This window comes from Amblyomma americanum, chromosome 5, assembly GCF_052857255.1.
Source record: "Amblyomma americanum isolate KBUSLIRL-KWMA chromosome 5, ASM5285725v1, whole genome shotgun sequence".
NCBI lineage: Eukaryota > Metazoa > Arthropoda > Arachnida > Ixodida > Ixodidae > Amblyomma > Amblyomma americanum.
In genome coordinates, this window is record NC_135501.1 from 87,117,145 (window position 1) to 87,137,030 (window position 19,886).

General features: G+C 45.9%; 1 pseudogene across 1 annotated transcript in view; it reads right to left on the reverse strand.

The window, feature by feature from the left end:
* Positions 1-4,967: 4,967 nt before the first annotated feature.
* The window catches only part of LOC144134033 (arylsulfatase B-like), a 54,297-nt pseudogene continuing 39,378 nt past the window's right edge, over positions 4,968-19,886 (reverse strand). The window contains exons 5-11 of the transcript XR_013315117.1: positions 19,240-19,585; positions 15,645-15,810; positions 15,181-15,278; positions 13,939-14,075; positions 13,001-13,192; positions 11,859-11,989; positions 4,968-5,375 (exon numbers count right to left, since the gene is read on the reverse strand). The product of XR_013315117.1 is annotated as an arylsulfatase B-like (transcript). The remainder of the gene's footprint in view (positions 5,376-11,858; positions 11,990-13,000; positions 13,193-13,938; positions 14,076-15,180; positions 15,279-15,644; positions 15,811-19,239; positions 19,586-19,886) is intronic.

Below are 19,886 nucleotides of genomic sequence, written 5' to 3' on the forward strand. Positions count from 1 at the left end.
GGCCAGTGGCCTCAGGATCCGGGCCTGCTATAAGTAGACGCATTCCCTTACCACTTTCGGCACCTCGCCACGAATCGTGAACTGCTAATTATTTCTGCTGCACAACTGTACATCATGAAATTAGTGACTTGACCAGATCATATGTCTGTTTGGGTTACGTTACCTCAGTCGAATATAGGCATTGGTTCTTTAGCCAACTATTTAGTTACAAGACATTGCAGCTTGAAACTATGCGCAAAAGAAAGGAGAGCTGCAGGGAACTTGACTTCAAAAAATAGCTTCCTTGCAGGAGGCTTAGCAACGAGACTGGAGCAACATTTATGCGCCGATGACTTAGCCCTCATTAAAAGGGCTGCCACTTCTACTGAATATTGTAGTGCACTCATTCCATATTTTCCTGCACTGGCTTTTCATTCTAATCCTATTCAATAAGCATGTCAGAGGAGAATGCTTTATAAAGGTACCTGATATGGTGCTCTAAGGGTGCGGCATTAATTCTATTCAACAAGACGTTAGCACGGTTATATGTCTCTCCCGTATTCGCCTTTCAACTTATCGAAAAACTGCGGAATTAAAAACACGTTTCCACACTGCATGCTTTTCTGCTATACAGCCTACAGCTGGTTTGTCAAACTTTTCGCTGTTCAGCGCTAGTATGCTTAGTTCAAATGGGTGAAATGTAGTCTATAAAGGTATGCGTTTCTCTGGCCCCGCGGGATTGATTTGTGCGACACGAGGAAGGGTATGGCTTTCAAAGTCGCAGCTTGTCAGCCACAAGCAGCGTTCACTTCCAGGAGGCACCATATCGCATCGCTGTGGAGAAACGGTCCAAAAAGAAATTGTGCAGCAGTGATGCCCGCTTGTGTGCTCGTTCATTCACTTTTCTTTACGGCTTTTAATTGACTGAGACGTTATTCAGGTCGTCGACCGGAACTTCGAAAACGAAGTGGTTGCCAACCTAAAATTCGCTAGTGGAATGCGTGCATGTCTACGCTTCCGATGCTCCAGGGGGTCGAGAGTGAGTGGCAGTTTTTTTTTTGTTTTCTTTGCTTCAGTTTTTCTTGGAACGCAGTTACAAGCAAAAATTGGTGGCAAATGCACTCAAGCTGAGGAACTTGCTAGGTTACTTGGGCCATTCAAAAAACATAGGTTCCATAGGTGCGAGTAACTAGGGCGAACTTACGCACTTTGATATCAAAGAAACCATTAAGACACCCCAGAAAGTAGCCAAGAGTTGTAGTAAATTGCATTAGCTTGTGCCAGCCAGGAAAACTAGGAAAAGGGGAGCTACCACGCACGTTCACTCGTTTATATGTTGCAAAAGTGCATTTACACGGAACCAAAACAGCAACATTTATCGCAATGATCAAATGCTTGGAGGCCGAGAAGGTACACTATTTACTACCAATTATGGCGCCGGGTAGTTCATGTTAAGAAGAAAACAGTCTGAACCACTGTGGAGACTGGTGAGTATCAGCATAACTGGAACTTCTTTTGTAAGGCAGCAATAAATGATAGGAAAAGCGCTTCTGAGCTTACTAGCATTGCTCTGCAAGTGCTTTATTTTGTAATTATATTTACGCTCAGCCATTAGCAGCGCTATCTTGTGCAATAAATCTGTGGCTAAAGAAAGGGCTGCGCAAAAACTAGAGACTCGGAAAATGGCCAGGCGTTGAACATATTTTCACTGCAGAAGAATTTCTGAAATGTCCACTCATACTACGTGTTGCTGCTTTGCGCAATACCGCAACATAGGTCCGTGTTGCAACATCACACGAAATGTGTAAAAAATTATAGTGAGCTAGCCCTCCGGCTTCACTGCCACCGATGTCACGTTAGAATATGATCTAGAAAAGCTGAAATTTTTCTTTAGTAGCCAGATTGCCTTTGACTTACTTTGAAGTATTCACGTGCATGGTAAGTAAGCTCCCGCCCTTGCACCTGATGTGGCAAAGAAAGGGCGAGAAATATTAAGCATGACGATCACAGGTTAAAGAAAGCGGTGAGATTAATAGATGCATACTTACTTCTCGGTGCTGGATCGTCGATTTTTATCAGTATATACTCGTAGATCTTTCACACAGTTGCAAAGTGCAAAGTGCAAAAGTGGCTGTTGTTGGTAAACTACCGAACTTGAGCATAGCCACTGCTAAAACGAAATAAACTGCAAGTAAGCGCGCAGAAGCAAGGAACTTTTCTTCGCTATTCCGGCCGCCACCACTGTAGACATGTGAACGTTGTTCGTACATTACTGCGCAAAGTTAACGCGCAGAACAACGTCTCAAGTCACGCACGCTGTCTCCAAATGTGTGTAACAAGAGGAAGATCCGTTTGAAGCTCTGGCCTCCCCTCTAGAATTTCTGAGTAAATTCAAAGCCACCCCGAAGCTGTGAGCCTTACCCGAGAGCAGAGGCCTAGGCGGACTTGAACTGCCATCTAACGAGCTTTTTTTCAAACATACGAGTTGGGGCCTTTGGGTGCTGCCCTCTTTACCCTCACGGAACTAACACAACCCGCGCCATATATGAAAAGGCACTGTTGAGCAAAGCGGGGCCCTTGGGTCGTTTCACTCGTTCAGCACCGCAGGTCCCTGCGCCGACGGACGGTGATGAATTCAGATAAGAAGGAAACTGTACAGCAGGTTTATTTTTACATATTTAAAGTCGAGATAGGGGTGTGTCGGAAAACAAACCAGCAGACCGTTAAACACCTTTCGTATTCCCCAGATCCCCGATTGGGGAATAAGATTCGGAGAATGATGCCCTATCAAAGGAGCGGAAGCAGACATTGGTGGTACCGCCCACGGCAGGTGGCGGTGCTGATGCTCTCTCGCAGCTCGGTTGACGAAAAAGGAAGAAGACAGTCCTCGATGTCACCACAGCTGCCAGGTGGGCGCCCCCGTGGGAAAGGAATGTCAGGCCGACTCCCAGCACGTGCATTAGCGACCTTGCACTTCCCCGCCTTTTGTCCGAAACGCGGGAACTCTGTCGAGGTCGCAGCCATCTTTCAATTATCATCCCCAGCCTGACCGTTGAATAGCATTATCCGTCCAGAGACCCGGGTGCAGACTCGACCACCTGGTGCCACGATTGTCGCCACTGCTCCCTCCGCTGATTCCTCCGCTGCTTCCGCGAACGCCACTCCTCGCAGCTACGTGTCTTCCCGATGACTCATCCGCCTTCACATTGGCCTTCTAGTAATTCCTCCCAGGTCCGAGTTCGCCGAGCTCAAGCGCATCTGCAAAATACGCCTATTGATATTTGAAAAAAAAAAATGTGTACGGTTGACGGATCTCATAACAAAATTTGCGCGTAGATTAAGCGTATCTTTTAGATTTCACTGATTTCACTAGATTTCACGCATTGCGATGTTTCCCTGCTAACATCCATAATTTGAATACTGCTGCTGAGACGGAGCTCCCGGGTTCGACCCTAGCCGCGATGTCCGCCACGTTTCGATGGAGGCGTAACGCAAAAAGGCTGCCGTCATTTCTCTCTTCCTTTCTTCTTTCATTTGCTCCTTTTTACCTTCCTTACGGCGCGGTTCGGGTGTCCACCGAGATACGTGAGGCAGTTACTGTGTCATTTCGTTTGCTCAAAAACCAAACCAAACCCAACAAATGCTGAGAACGTTGTCACAGGATGAAATGGTGGCTGCGGTGGCCGCATTTCGATAGTTATGGGCGGTGTGCAAAACACACCGTTTTTCTGAGTATTTTGCCGATGTGCTGCGTGGTGTCTCTGTGCGGAAGGAATTAATAGTCTTTCAGTATCGAAGGCAGAAAGAGGCACTGCATATATATAGAGTGCCTCTTTCTGTCTGCCTTAACTCCATTCATCATTCCTTCCTTCAGAGCGCAGTGTAGGTGACCAGAGCGCGGCAATTATTGCGACTCACCTTGTGTTTGCCGATAAAAGTTTTACACGCTTTGTACTTACATTTTTGCCTGTTCGGAAGTAAGGCCCAGGCATGCTTTTGAGTGGTCTGCTTGATGAAATCTGGAGTCTCTGTGCCTCTGTGGATCAGCGCCTACGACTGTAGTGACCACTTTTATACTCGAATGTTCTCTCACTGCCTTACGTTTGGCGTTCGACCGAGCACCTGGTTCCTTTGCTGCGAGGCCAATGGTAAAGATGGTCATGCTTGCCATTTTTAGGGAGCTCATTGATGGGATGCCTATGTTTGATAACAATCTGGATGTAAATAAACGTGTGAATTTATGATTGCGAATTTTGCGTGCATATCAGAGGCTTTTCGGCGCTATTGTTGCATGCAAAAACACGAGTTAATGATACGGAATGTTCTAAGTGCTACTGCATCTTGAAAGGGTCTGGACCTTTTAAAGCAATGAATACTGCACTGCTCGCCGGACCATTCAGATAGAAAGGGATTGTAAGGGTAGTTTGGGAAACAAAAAAAAGAACGCTTATTGGTTGTGTGCCCTTTACATATTTTTGATGCAAAGTGTAGCGCAGTGCTCTAGGAACCAGTGCGATTGAAACTTGATGAATGACAACGCAAGAATTGTGTGCTGAACATGACTTTAGCCATCGACTTCAGTTTTCAAAGAATTTCGTCATAGCGGCTGTAACTATTCTGGCGACAAAGCGCTGTCTACTAAAAACATACTGACAAGCTCCTTGTACAAGCGGGTAGGTGGCGCGAAAGCTTTCCGTCACTAATTCGCGACACTGCGTTAAAAGGTTAACGTACCAGAGCCCCACATGTTCTAAGAAAGATGCTGAAATGCAGGGCACCAGAAAAAGATCAAGAAAAAGTGGTTGTTTAACGAGCACAGCACAGGCCATGAGCGTTTATCCATTTCGCCTGCATCCAAAATGCGGCTTCTGCCGTCACGATTTCATTCCGCACCTCTTTGCTCAGCAACACAACGCCATGGGCTCTGAACCAGCGAGGCCGCTCTCAGAACTTGCAGGGGAAATTTCTCAAGCAAGGACACATGCGTATGATTATTTTCATAGCATTGTTTTTGTTCGTCTCTATGCCAGTGTGCCTTTCGCGTGTTTACATGATTGTTTGCTCGATGTTTATTCATCTGGCGATACATGCCAGCCGGACATCTTCTATGGAAAATTGAATTCAATATTAGAAGAATGCGCGCTGTTCTCCGAAGTCCGTCGGCTCGCAACCGCTCGGCAGTTTCTGCCCTGTTCCGGGCGGAATCCAGACAGGGGCCTCGCACCAGCCCGGCCCGAAAGCACCGGGCGGTGTCTGTAGGTTGGGGTCGCCTCTGACATCGTCATCCGGATTGCGGGAGGACTGCAGGAGATGGGCGTGCTTGATGAGCTTGGCCTCCAGGCGCTTCGCTTCTTTCTTCAATGCCGCAGACAGGTCATTCTTCTCCGTGGGGTCCGCTGCGTGCGAAAACAAAACGGAGTGCATTGCTCTGTAAGGCGATACCGTAAGGAGCTTGTTCTGCTGAAAACCAGGCGTCGCCCGTCGTACAGCGTCAGTCGGAAATAATGCCAAAATCCTTGAAATCAGAATATAGAAAAATAAAATAGCCGGCATTACGGTCCAAACCCAAGCCCTCTGCAGGCCAGGCGGGCCACAACGCATAGACTACGAAGAGTAATCAATGACCGTCATCGACAATGTGGTTATGAATTGGTAATTGGTGTGAACTGGGAAAAAGAAATATAAAGAGGAAAAAGGAGGAGAAGACGCTATCGCGTCTACTCTCATGGCGAAGCTTAAGCAGCTTCCTAATTTTTTTTGCTCGTACAATCTTTGAGCTCAATAAAGCTTAATTGTATAGTTTTAAAGCACCGAATTTCGCTGTTCCCGGTCTCCGTCGCAGTGCCCGGCATTACGGGACACCATTACCTGCAGGTCGAATCATTCCTTACACACAACAGCTAGGGTGACGTGGGCACTTAGCGAGACAGCCTTCTTACAGCCTTGTGACTGAGGATTTCAGCATTCAAGAGTTAACCAGCTTGTAAAAAGTAACCAAGCGGTATTTAACGCCATTGAAGCTATCAAGCACTTACTATCATTTATTGAATGACAGCCATGGCACATGGTCCCGTAACGCAAGGTCATTTTCGTAGCGCAGGTCGGCAGCCGACCGCAGTGTCGCCGCCCAGCGGAAAGCCCGTTCCAGCTTCGTTCATGGTAGCCTGATTGGTGCTAGAGCTCTACTTCTCGGGGTAGAACTTATGATTTAGATGTGGATGAGATAATGACCTTTAACGCCTTATAAGGTCAAACGGAGCTTAACTGCTTGGTGGTATGGCCCAAGCTATGGTAGTAGGAACACCAGCCATTTTTTGCAAAGACGCCCATGCAGCCCGTCATTGCTTTTACCCTACCGTCGCTTCCGCCGTTAATCTATGTTGTTTCATAGAGAACGTCAAGGTTTAGTCAGTGGAGTACAAGAGGGTGAATGATGAGTTGCTGTTTCTGCTGTCCTCTCTGCTTCGTCATCACCCGAGGCCTTGGTATAGCCTTTTGACCTGAAAGACACAAAGTGAACACGGGAGGGGAAAGCTTCAGGGTGCATGCCAATGTTCGACACTTCGTCTGTGCAAAGCATTCATCATTGGCGGGGTTTAGATAGGGCCCTCACTCCGAGGAGGAAGTCACGGTGGCGGGACGAGAGCCCTCCTCTGGGCATTCCTCTTCGGAGTGAAGGCCCTATTAAACCCCGCTAATGGTGAATGCTTTGCACAGACGAAGACAAGTGCTCTTGACGAAACGTTGGCAAGCACCCTGAGGCTTTTCTGGCGCCCTAGTTTGCTTCGTGTGTTTCAAGAAACCAACTTCTTGTCCCCTCTCGACCACGGATTCCTTTTCTCTGAAGTTAGGCCTATGATTTGTGTCGCATCGTCTTGCAATTTTTTGGGGCTCATTTTTTCGAATATCGAACACTGCTGAGAGCGCTGGAACATTTCGCAGCTCTGGAACATGAGGTGTGATCACATATCTGATAGTTTTGTTTCGGGCTATAGAATTTTCACGTGACATTTCGCGGCCGAGTCAAATTTCCAAACTATTCTAAAGTGTCCCTAATAATTAATTCCAGCCCTCATATTACGCTCATGGAGTTTGACCTCATCCCATTAAGCTTGGTAAGAGATCATTTGAGGCGGTTAAATATCTTGGAATACTGGGGACCTTGCGCCCCTCGAATTTGTACTTTCTCGAGACGTTTGTTTAGACGTCTATTGCTCTCGCTTTTTCTCATGGCTTCGGTCTGCAGAATGCCGCATAGAAAAATTATATATTACGCACTGGAGGTTGCTTTCACTGCTGAACATTGCATTCAGCGTTTCCATTGAATATCAGGGACTTTCACGCGATCTCGGATTTATAGGTTCATTTACAACGACATAATTTTCAGATCTGCTCGTGCTCACTGGCAGCGTTCCATCAGTGCATCTCTTTTGAAGCAATCGGTGCGTTTCTTTGCGCCGCAGCTTTTATTCAATCATCAGAGAGGGAGTGTTTATAATTTAATGTTTTAAGGCGATAGTCTTTAATGGCTCATACTGGCGTCCGTTATATTTTAGTTCACGTGACCTAAGTCCACCTTAAGATCACGTGACCTTGTGATGTTACGTGACTTCTCTGCCACGCTCACGCCAGCTGCTCTTCTCCTTTGTCGTGAAATGAATTCAGGCGCGGCATATTCAAATCAGTGCAATGAGTCGCAAATGGCTTTCGCCTTCCCGCAGCTAAGAGATATCTAAGTGCCTCCAACGAATTTTTTATAGCTTCCTAGGCTACCAGATCTGCATATCTTTCAGTTTGCCTGCGTATACGGGATGTTTAGTCTCCCTTTGTATCCATTATGTTGCTGTGTTAGAAGAGCGGTTACCAGCACTTGCCATTACATGCACAGTCTGCGGTTCATTTCCACTTCGTCACTGCAGCTAGCATATCAAGTGGTGTTAACTCATTATTGCAGGTCTCGTACACATCATTCTCTTATTGTCTCCGATTCTTACAGCTTTCATTCATTTTTCCATTGATCTGTCGCTGCAATTAGTCTCGTTTAATCTATATCATTTAACCGAGGGCAGCAGAGCGCCGTGTCGAGTAGGTATCTTCGGAAAATTACCTGGATGGACTTACCGCGGAGGACTTGCAGATTATTGAAAAAGGCTTTTTTCGTGCAGCAAACTCAACGCAGCTTTTGGTCCCGAAAAAATTTAGTTTATGGGGGTTTAACATCCCATAACGACTCAGGCTATGAGGGACGCCGTAGTGAAGGGCTCCGGAAATTTCGACCACCTGGTGTTCTTTAACGCATGCTGAATCGCACAGTACACGGGCCTCTAGAATTTCTCCTCCATCGAACTTCGATCGCCGCTGCCGGGATCGAACCCGCATTTTTCACGCCCGCAGCGGAGAGCCAAAACCACTGAGCGACCGCGGCAGCGCTAATCCTGAAAAAGAGAATGGCGAATATGCGGAAGCTCATCCTCCAGTATCGTAGAGTGACTGGCAGATTGGTTTCTCAATGAGGGAGGGGGGTAAAAACGTCTTGTAAATTTCAATAACTGGCGAAAAACTTATGGTCGGGTGCATTTTTTCAAACTTCAGTATTCAAATGAGTATTGGTACTTGCCGTGTAGAAGTGTAGAGAAATAACTGAATGACGATTACGCAACTGACAACGTGGTAAACCCGCGCTAGCTTGCATGCGCCAATGATTGCTCGCAGAAAGGTGTTATTGGAATAAAATGGGACTGCGACGAAATAATTCTGCGTTGATGCAAATGCGATGAAAGAATTGTGCCTAGATTACAATGCGACTAATGATTATGCTTTCTGAAACTTTAGGGGCGATGCAGCCGAGACCTCGTCTCACTTAGCGGGCTAGGGCAGCCCGCTTGCAGCACCTTTTGCCTCAGTTCCTTCCGGTGTTGTTCGGCCATGCGACTGACGCAGAGTGCTCACAAGCCCCACGCCGAGGCTCTCTTCCCGCGTGAGCGCATGCGACGCGGCGCCCTTACAGCCGCCGCTCACTCCCATACGTACGCTCGCTCTCGCACTCTCCTGCCTACGCGCTATCTTCTTTTGCATAATCTCAACATCATCATCATCATCCGCCTGGTTCTGTCTCATCTGCCCTGAAGACGGATTTTGGCGACGATGACGAACAAGCATAGGCTGGGTCGCTATAATCGTAGATACGGCTGCAAAAATTATGTCCTTCTCGACCACTTGAAAGGAGGTGACATGTATGCTCAAGCTTATAAAGGCACATTTCTTTTTATATCATAAGTTTTTCCTTAAAACCTTGCCCGGAAACATAACCTTTTAAAAGCATGATTAGAGTAAAAGGATTTTTTCTTTCTGTCGTTAAAGATCGCGACTACTATTCACTAAAAATCCCAAAACACTTTAATTAGCTCAAAGGTGCTCTGCCATGGGAGGCCGTCCAAAAGACACTGAAGATTTTATCTTACATCCTTAGTTGGATACCCGACGGCGCCTCAGGGCTTACTGTGAATAGAGCCCACGTTCGGCCACGATACTGGATCAATAGCATTTCTCCAAATCGTATTTTAGCCTGACAATTATGACTGTCCTGCAGCGCAATGATGGTCGTGGCGAAAAGAGAATTTTTCGGTACTCGTTCTCATCGTCGATCAGTCGACACATGGCTTCCAGCTGTGGACAGCATGGATGTGCTGTTCCAGGACTCAAGTGGCTTAGTGATCGCTATGTTATATTGCATGCAGCTTTTTTTATTGCATAAACGTCTGCCAGTCGCCTTGCTAACTAGTTGCCTACTGTAGTGACCGCAGCACTAGCTGGATACTCTCTTAACAGCCTCTTTACACAATTATGGAAAATATGAATAACTGCGCAAAAAAGATGGGACAAGAGAGAAGAAACACAGAAACACACGAGACAAGCGCAGACTAACAACTGGTTTATTGCACCAACGACTCCTTCCTTCGACAGAAAAGCGCATGCGCCCCAATAGCAAAGAAAAAATTCATAATCATCACGCCAAACCAAGAAACTCCAACTCCTTGCGGTACAGGTGTATGGAAGCCTCGCTAACACATTTGTCAGGCCCTGATCTCGCGATTTCCATGAACTCATTTACATGAACTCTTTACACAAGCCTCCGCTCACATTTTCTGACATGAACTTTTAGCTTCAATAATTAGCTTGAGATGAAAAAAAAAAGTTGTGAGATTCACAGCATCCTGCCTATAGGACGCAGCAGTCAGTGGTTCCAACTGCATTTTTCCTCGCACTTTGATATGTGCCACCGCCTCTACAATCAGCGGATAACGTCGTTATGACTATCCACGTGATGAAACAAAAGGAAACTATGCACCGCTGTTCGGAACAGGCAGCGAACTATCCGCCTCCACTGCACAGCCGCGCACTGCTGACAACGCTGCGAATTGGTTTCACTGCTGCAGTTGTACAGGGCGACATTCTGTCGAACAAGCAGCATGAGCCTGTAGCGCAGTTTTTAGAGGGTGAAAAATCCAGTCCTCTTTCGCCGGCAGGTCAAATAATGTACTTTTCAGGTGGGCGTAAGCCGTTAGGTGCTTTTGAAGGGGGAGTGTGGTGTCCGGAGGAAGGGCTATGCGTGTTGATGGGGTGTATGCGAACATCAGAATGCGCGCACTTAACGAATGAAAAATGCACAGGGGGAGGGGTGGGGCGTTGCGGTGCGACCGTCACTAATAATTTCTCACCAGAGAAGAAGAGGAAAGTCGAGGTTTTACTCCCTATAGCCTACAAGACGTCAAGACAGCAGTGTGGGGCTCATGCACACAAGGTAAGGGCGTCATGCTGCTTGGAAAGCTGCATAAAATTTCAGCCTCGTTTATATTTGATAAATACAGGAGAGTGTGATCAACGTCTGCCTTAATGTGCCTAAACAACATTCAATGAATAGAAATTTGTACGAGAATGAGTGGATTGGTATTTTTAAACATTAACTAATTAGAGTAAAATAAACTTAAGCTTCCGTAATTAATTTATTGAACCTTTAGCTGTAAGAACTCATAACATCCACGAACACTCACTTGCCCCAATTGTCATCCCTTGCCCAGAACTAACCGTTTCAAAGGCAGCTTTTCCCCAGAACACTGGTCGACAGTAATTCGCATCCGCCTTTTAATTCTATCACATGACTGTGGTGATGAAATGAGCCGATTCCTTACACAAGACTGGAATTCGTATGTTTAATATTGAGATTCTATTGAGAATCAGTCTATTCACAATTGATCGGATGAAACGCGTATCCCTGCAGTAATAATTATTGATATTGAGTTCGTAAATGAGTTCTGAAGAGATCACGCGCCTCATTTAGCGCTTGGAACACGTCGGAGAAAGCGGAAAATCACTCAAATATAGGCGACAGCAGTCGAGGCGGGCATGCACATATATGATATAAGCTCATGTGCTTTTAAGTATTTCATGCTTCGATATGCGGACTACAGTTGGACTGCTTCTTTTATAGCGCACGAAAAACAATAAAGCTACCCGATGTGTTTTGTCGTATTGGACTTTATGGCGGATAAACGGCTACGGCTATCGTGCGCCAAACAGGGTGATAAAATTGTCCTTTTTTCATTAAAATAAATTGCTGTTTTAAACTTGCAGTTTATTCACAACATTCCCTTCCTTTAGTAATCGCAAGATACTTGAAAAATTCACAATGCGCTTTCCCCTGGTGGGAAATGTGTTCATCATAAAATTCAGTAAAGAACCTTTTTTAGTATTTTGTCTAGTGTTGAGCACACAAAGAACAAGTTCACAATTAGCCGATAACCTGTTGGGCATGCTTGAAAAAAATTAGCTCTCAGTGATTAAGACACTAGATAAGAGCAATGACGATGTAGCACACTCACCAGTAATGTTGAAAAGCAGCCGTGTTGGTACGCTGAGAAGTGATTCTGTGTTCCTAGATCTTTTTGAAGGTTCCGGGTACCATCCAGTATGCGTAGTCGAAGGCCTTAAGATGAACTTGAGATCTCCGTCTCTGGAAGAAAACATAAGGAACACATGCTACTAAATATCGAATTAAAAATTCCAGCTGGCTGTTTTTCAGTCATCGAAAGTAATTGTCCATTCGATTGGCAACCACACTGTGCTTTCTTGCTTTTCTGGCATGCTTGTTTTTCCTTCGACTTTTTGCAAATTATTGCTAACCAGGGAACTAACTGAGAGTGCTGCTGGTCCCGCGCCATGCCTGCGGAATTGTATACGAGCTACGCATGAGTGAGCGAGTCAAGGCACACCCGCCCCCCACTGGGCACCTCAGTCCCGTGGACATTCGCCAACCTAGACACATTGAAACGCACGAAAGATAATCGCGAGGGAACCCATGTACGACTTCGACAATACATTTTATACAATCTTCAACTCGTGCGAAAGGAACTGCCGCGCGGAGCACACAAGTACTAACGTACAGAAAACTACGAATGCATACTTGGCGTGCATGAAAACGCAAGAACCTCATCAACCCACAACACTCGCAACTGTTATGGGAAGCAATTTTAAGGACACGGAGCAGAGGCTCTCTAAGAGTACCCTCGAAATTATGTTTTTTTGGCGTTCGCAACAGAACTGCATCAAGCTGTGAGCCCTACGCACACGGTGTGCATCGTCATCGGAGTACGTCACGCTAAACAGCACCCCTCAGAGAGACGTTGTGCTCTCGCTCGGGCCTCTGGCGTCCACAACGGCATGAAAATGAAATTAATCCTTCCTTCCATATCTGTCCTCATCTGCGCCTTGCCTCATTTGCTAACCACTGCCAAGCAATGATCATTCATTCATTCATTCATTCATTCATTCATTCATTCATTCATTCATTCATTCATTCATTCATGTTATTTCATAACCATGTAGGCATTGTTTACGTTTGCATTTATTTGCTAATTATTGTTGCATACTATTCACATTGCTTTTGTTCTCTCTATAATATTTTTGGCGTCCTTTATGTTCACTCAGTTGTTCCTTTCGTTCTTTCGTTCATTTCTTCTCTCACCTGACTGCTCCCACCAGCTTGCCGTTCTTGCAGTCAAGGTTGTAGATGAACTCTTCTCTTATTCCGCCGACAGTGCCGTCCCTGATAGCTTCCCACTGGTCGACTCCATCGATATCCTTCAGCGCACGAGCCCTTCTCCCTCCGTCTGCCGCAGACAGGAGCGTCGGAAGCCAGTCGACGACGTGCATATAGCTGGGGAAACACACATTGAGTGAGCCCATCTGTAACTTGACCTGCTTCCTCTGTATGAGTTGTAAGAAGCGCTGCTCGGTACACACAATCAGCTGTCAATTTGGTTCAACCGTCCAGCCTTCCAATCCTAATAGTAACATTGGTTCATTTCTCTCCGCCAATCATGAAAAATAGAACTGTACCCGTGCGATTTGAGCGAATGCTTCTTTACGAAAGCACCATTTTGCACTTCCAAGCTTTTATTTCCAATAAATTTAAAAAAAATACTTGTGCATCTTCAACACGCATGACGTACACGTTGTATGTCGAAGAACAGCTTCCAGATCTTAGGAACACGTTCAAATTTGAAGTCCAAATACTCTTTAAATGTCACCACAGGGTGTGAAGCCTATTTCTTAGTTCATACAGGATATTGAAATGGGGATCAAGCGATCTTAACGTGCTAGAAACCTTCCCTGTTCGTTTACTGCGGTATGCCACCCTTTACTGATGAAATGTGGTACCACTGATTTCCTCATCACAAACGAACATTGCGCTTCGTCACAACGTTTTGATGGAATGAGTATCAACATGATGACACTGCCAGTATATCATTGCTCCAACTCTTGTTGCGCACATGTCAATCAGTTTAGACAGCCTTTCTTCTTGAGAGTTGACCAGCAGTGATGAATGTCAAACACACTAAGTAGTTTCAGCGGTCGAAAGAGCTCAGTTTGTTCTCTAGCGGACATTCAACCAGGACATGCCTAGAGCTGTGGCGCCCTCTTTTCTTGATAAGTGGTCCAGTCACAAAAGCGGGCACCCTGGTGCCTCCTTCGAAGAGCGTGTTCTTGTTGCCTCGAAGTGGCCAGTTGTTTCCACCGTACAGCACCTGACCACCATTCTGTAAGCAGGATGCAACAAGCGTCAAGTTATAGACAACAAGCAGGGGGAGGAGGGATGCATGCCTCGAAGGAATTCATTAAACTCCAATGCAATACAATGGGAACACACTCCAGAGCACTCGTCGCCTCATTAGTGGATATTTTTAAATGCGGCTTCACATAAAAGGCGACCCTACTTTGGCGTCAGTACTAATAGTTCTTTCGGATGCCCAAATAATACCGGGGGATGGGCTCGCTTTAGAGGCTTACTATTGTACTTTCCTCTCTAGAGCTCGGCTAAAAAGCTCCGGACCCTGGAGACCATTGCCTACTTTTGGAAGCCAAGATCAGAGGCCCAGGACTTCGTTCAACAAACTGTGCTGGTTATAGATTCTGAGGGAAATTTTGTGAAGGTTTGGCCTTTCCGCATGACAAAGCGTCTTCATTTGTGGACAGAAGCTCTGGCGGGAATATTTTGCTTTGAAGCACGTGAGGAAATGATGCTGGAGTTACCTGAGCGCGGAACATTTTTACTGCGATCAGGTTGATATGCCTAATTTATAATGCAGTCTTTTCTTTATTGTGCCGATGAATAAGGCACATTGTTGTCTCTTTTTTTGTTGTGGCAATAACTACTGCAGTTTTGTCATTCAGACGAAAACTGCAATTCTAGACCTTGCGAGTTAACAAGAACATTCCTTTCAACTGGAGATAAACTATGCGGCTATAGCGCAAATTTCCAGGCAGTGTTTGTGTTATTCGTGTGAAAGCTATTACGACTCTCATCTCATTAAACTGTGAACCCAGTGCCCATGGCCTGCACTGCACAAGAACAGGATTTCTATGAAGCAAATGGTGACAGTGTATGAAATCTAAAAATCTGAAGGCAACTTCCGATGCCGAATCTCGCCTTGCAGCATAGCCTCCAGTGAAGTACCAAAGCCTCTCAGATGCGCGTATATGGATACATTTGACAGCCGCAGCTGTTGAGCAGATTTTAGGCTTTTGGAAAATACCGCCCTTGAGGCGGAAAACACCAGCCGGATGAATGGATTTGCGGAGTCTAAAAAAGGTGGTTAGAAGCCTTGTTCTTGAACATTGCCTTTAGTGATCGAGTTGTCTTACGTCACTTATGAAAACGAAGAGGGTGTTACTCCACATATTCTGCTCCTTGAGCTTCTTGACGAGGAGCCCGACTGCATTGTCCATGACCGCCAGCATTTCTGAAGAGCCAAAGAAGAGCAGCCATTTTTATTTCGAGTATAATGTGTAAAAAAATTCAGCGTTTCGTTCACATATGGTTACTTTGAGGATTTTGGAAGATAACGTTATTCGCTGCAACATTTTGCTTATTTTTGTTGGTTGTATACTACTTCAGACTTTCACAGCGAAATAAATATTTGGCCCAATAGCTGTCATGCAAAATCAATTGCTCACTTTAAAAGAAAAACCCACGCAAAATTCATTTCACGCACTTTGCTATGAAGTGGAACAAATTAATATCAGGATATTCGCATTCAGGTCTAAAATGTGTCCAATGTGTTACGACATTGACAGAGCGCATCCCCTAATAGTACGGAATAACTCACCGCATATCTTCGTTCGCTTCGTGTTCACGTAGACTGAGCACATTTTGCGATACCGGCTGGGAACCTGAAGAGGGGCATGCACTGCCTGGAAGGCTACGTAGAGGAACATGGGCTCATGCTGCTTTGACTTCTCGATGGTCGACAGCACATGATTCGCTATGAGCGTCTGCAACGAAGATGACGAACAGAATCGTGAAGAAGCGTAGCTTGATGTGCGGGCCAATAGGTGCATGATCACGAAAAATAAAACCAGCAGAAAGAGAATGCGTTCACGTGACGAAGGAGTAGACATGACGACGCTGTGAGATTCAGACTGCGAACTCTCCTGATGGGCAAACCTGCTACGTGTAGTCTTACTGGGAAGCGTGAACAGGACGTGTAGTAGAATATTCTTTTTCTATACAACTTCAATTATTCTTGGGCTGTGTATGCAAAAATTAGACCTCAAATTATCAACGTACTGGTTGCTCTGATATGGAACGAAAAGACCGCTTTGAAAAAAACAAACAATTGCGTCATTATTTTATCCCTGAAGTAGAAACAATCCAATTGTTTTTTTGAACCAGAAGAAAATGAAAAAAAAATCCGCCGGAGCGCATATGTTGGCAATACGATAGCAATAAAAGCTGTTGATGCCTTTGCCAAATGTGATGTTACTTTCTTGTGCCAAATGTGATGTTATTATGGTGACTCCACTACACTCTAGCCAGTGGGCGATTTTTATGACCAAGGGCACATTTTCTATAGATCAGACATTTTATGCTATCGCGTTAAAAGGGAAAGCGTGCTTTTCGCTAATGCTCGTGGAGTAATCATAGTCTGAAAGGTCATTCTGTGCTTCCTTTAATACTGCCGCTACCTGCGGGCCCGAGAACAAACTGCTTCACAGGCACACAAAATGATCATCTTCGTAAACTTAATTTATGCACCATTCACTTTTACTCAGAAAATATAAGTGTTGTTCACATTTTTGCTTATATGGGGACCGCAATATACAGCGACGATATCGATATACTGGGAGTTCGTTAGCTTTCTTGGATGTTTTCGCGCGTGGGGCCGTGTAATAGATGGCGTGGTTAGTGAACGCAGAGAGTGACAAACTGGCTCATGTTCGACAGTCAGGCGGCAGTAAACTAGAATCGGCCATTTTTAGGCATTTGAATGTGTACGCAGCTCTTAGTGTCGTGTGGGGAAACAGAAGCAAATTCTCCCCGCTTAGCACTTACATTACAGTGGATTTGTTAGTATCACGGAGGTGCAAAATAAAGCATTCCAACTCAGTATTGAAGGTGATTGTCAAGAAGTTGTGGACACGTCAGGTACAGACTGTTATGCTATAGGATGTAAATTAAAATAAGGATAAATTTCCTCTTTTAAGAGCGTGAGCTCTTACTCATCAGGTTTCAAGATTTCGTGGTTTCTGCTACCACCCTGCGATCAGAGCGAAATCTGTGAAAGCAACTATAAAACAGCACATCTCACATTGACACTTGTAGTGTCATCTACAATAGCATTGTAGAAACAACCACCTGCCGCGTGTCAATGATGACGTCACGGGCCAATATGGTGGACAGAGGTGGAACTATGTGAATATGACGTCAGGGGACGAAATGGTGGCACACAACCTTTGTCCGTAAAGTTCCGAGACTGAGTGCATTAAAAAATGCGTTTAACATTGAAATCATTTGTGCAGAACCCCTTTGAAATAGTCTTCCTTGTAGTCTATGCACAACTTCCAACACTTCTTCAGGTCTTGAAAACAGTTGGAAAACGCTTCTCTTGGCAGTGCTGTCAGCGCCTGTGTCGTCGCGTCTTGAAAGGCCTCCACGCTCTCCATCCAGGGACCTTTTGGGGCTCTCTTCACACGAGGAAACAGAAAACATCGCATGGGGAGAGGTCAGGCGAGTATGGCAGATGGGGAAGTACAGTAATGCTGTGCTTCGCGAGAAAATTTGTCACGCTGAGAGCAGTGTGGGGCCTTGCCTTGTCGTGGAGAAGGCTTCATTTTCAGATGCCCGTAAGTTATGGCGACGGCGTCGCAGTGCATCACGCACGTGTTGGAGCACGCGGATATAAAACTCCTGATTCACCGTCTGCCCTCGTGGGACGAACTCGTGGTGTATGACAACTCTGGCATCGAAAAAAACTATCAGCATCGTCTTTGTTTTGGTCTTTTGTCACCGCGCTTTTCTCGACGCCGGAGAGCTTTAGGACTGCCATTCGGCGCTCTTGAAAACACCATGTTTCGTGTTCAGCAATGATGCTGTCGACGAATGCAGCATCCTTCGCTTCCTCGGATAGCAAATCAGCACTCACTGATTCCGCGTGTCCTTCTGGTCCTGTGTGAGGGAGTGCGGCACAAGTCTGGCATTCAGCTTTCATTCCCCCAAGTTCTGAAGCAAAATTTGGTGGCATATTTTCTTACTAATGTCGAGAGCATCTGAGAGCATGCCGACTGTAATGGTGCGGTCTTGCTGTATGATTTCCCTGATCCGGACCACTTCATTTTTATTCCGTGAGGTTGAAGGGCGTCAGTGCCTTGTGTCGCCTTCCACCGACGTTCTCCCCGAAACGAACCTCTTGTGCCACTGAAAAACTCGCGCCCGCGATAATGTCTCGTGGGTCAGGAAGGAGCTCATGCGTCTGTGTGGCTGTCTTGCCAAGCTTCACACAGAATTTTATGTTTACACGGTGCTCGAGGTGGTCGTCCATCTGTCCACATTCTCTCACAGTAGAATGTGCAGACGACTTGTGACAACGTACTTTTGTACATGCAGTGCCATTTAGCGGCTGGCAATGCAATTAGCATAAATTTTTCAGGTTAGCCAGAAAAGATGGCGCTAGACATACACACCAACATTTGTGTTGGGGAATCATTTCTAGAGAAGAAAATAAACCAGTCTCGAAACTTTTGCGGACAAAGGTTGCAGTTTCGGTTTCTCGAATATAAAATGGCCGCTATTAAAATTGGTTGTGCCTTCCCATCCCTTCCCCTCCTTAAGCCCTCCCCCAAATATGACGTTAGGGACGAAATGGCGGCATAGTTTCGGTTTCTCGAATCCGAGTTCATGGCCATTAAAATTGGTTGTGCCCTCCCATCCCATCGCTCCGCTAGGCGGCGTGCGCGCACGCGCAGCGGAGCATGGTGGCAATCAACCCAATTTCAAAATGGGCGCTCTTATGTTCCGTCCATCCATCCGTAATGAGTCGTCTACCTTGGGAGCTTCTCTCAGATGCGCTCGTTTCGCTGAGGCGTTCACTACCACAGTGTGTTTGGAGAAGGGCATTGATGTACCTCCCTTTAATCTCGTTCATATCAACTCTAGTCAACCAAACAGCTAACGCTCGTTACTTCAACGCCTTCCAGACGGCGGCGTCATTTTTTAGACTACATTCAGTGGCATTTATAGACATCACACCTCCAGAGATTGTTATGCATTGGATTCCGCCTGCTTTTAATCAGCTTGGCATGCTAAGCACTGAATCTATGTCAGAGATGAATCCAGCTGCTCTGGCCTTGAAAAGAATGCGAACATTCACCCAACTGCCTTTTCGTCCGTCGTTATGCGACTCAAATTTCCATTCGTGTGCTCACCGTGGAGTAGGCGCCTTTTGACGAGTAATCGACGTCGTCGCCGTTACGGTAGTCGTATCCTTTTGCCATTGGACTAGTCTTGCCACCTGAAAGCGTGTGTCTGAAGTAATCCTCGCTACCCGCGTAGAAGCCTCGGAAGGTGTCGAAGCCACGGTGGGATCGGCGTCAGAGACCGGTTGCAATAGCCCAAGTGCCACCTGTAGTCAGCATGGGAGTGCAAGTAGGCAGTAGATTTCCGTGTATTAATAGCCATAGAATGGTCTGAGTGGTCTTGGTATCTGTTTGTGAGGCGTAGCAGTCGTGGCCTGTCAAGCTCATATTCAAACTTGAATGTAATCTCTGTGCCCTATTACCAACCGCGTAAGTGTCATGCAGAATAATTTGTGCATACCTCAACGCACAGGGTTGCACAATGTAAGGAAGGCGAGAAAACGTGCCGTAATAATTCTGGCTCGAGCCCTTGAAAATCCCTTCCATATTGTCACGAAGTATGAAACCTGTGTACTTATTTATTATAGCATTAGTAATTCAACAGTTTTCGGGTAGCTAGCGGTGAGTATCATTTCTTGTTTTATTCTAAGGCAATTTCCTGTCTCAGTTTCTCGCACGCTACGATGGACTGTGATGTTCATTTGTGTGCCCGTGCC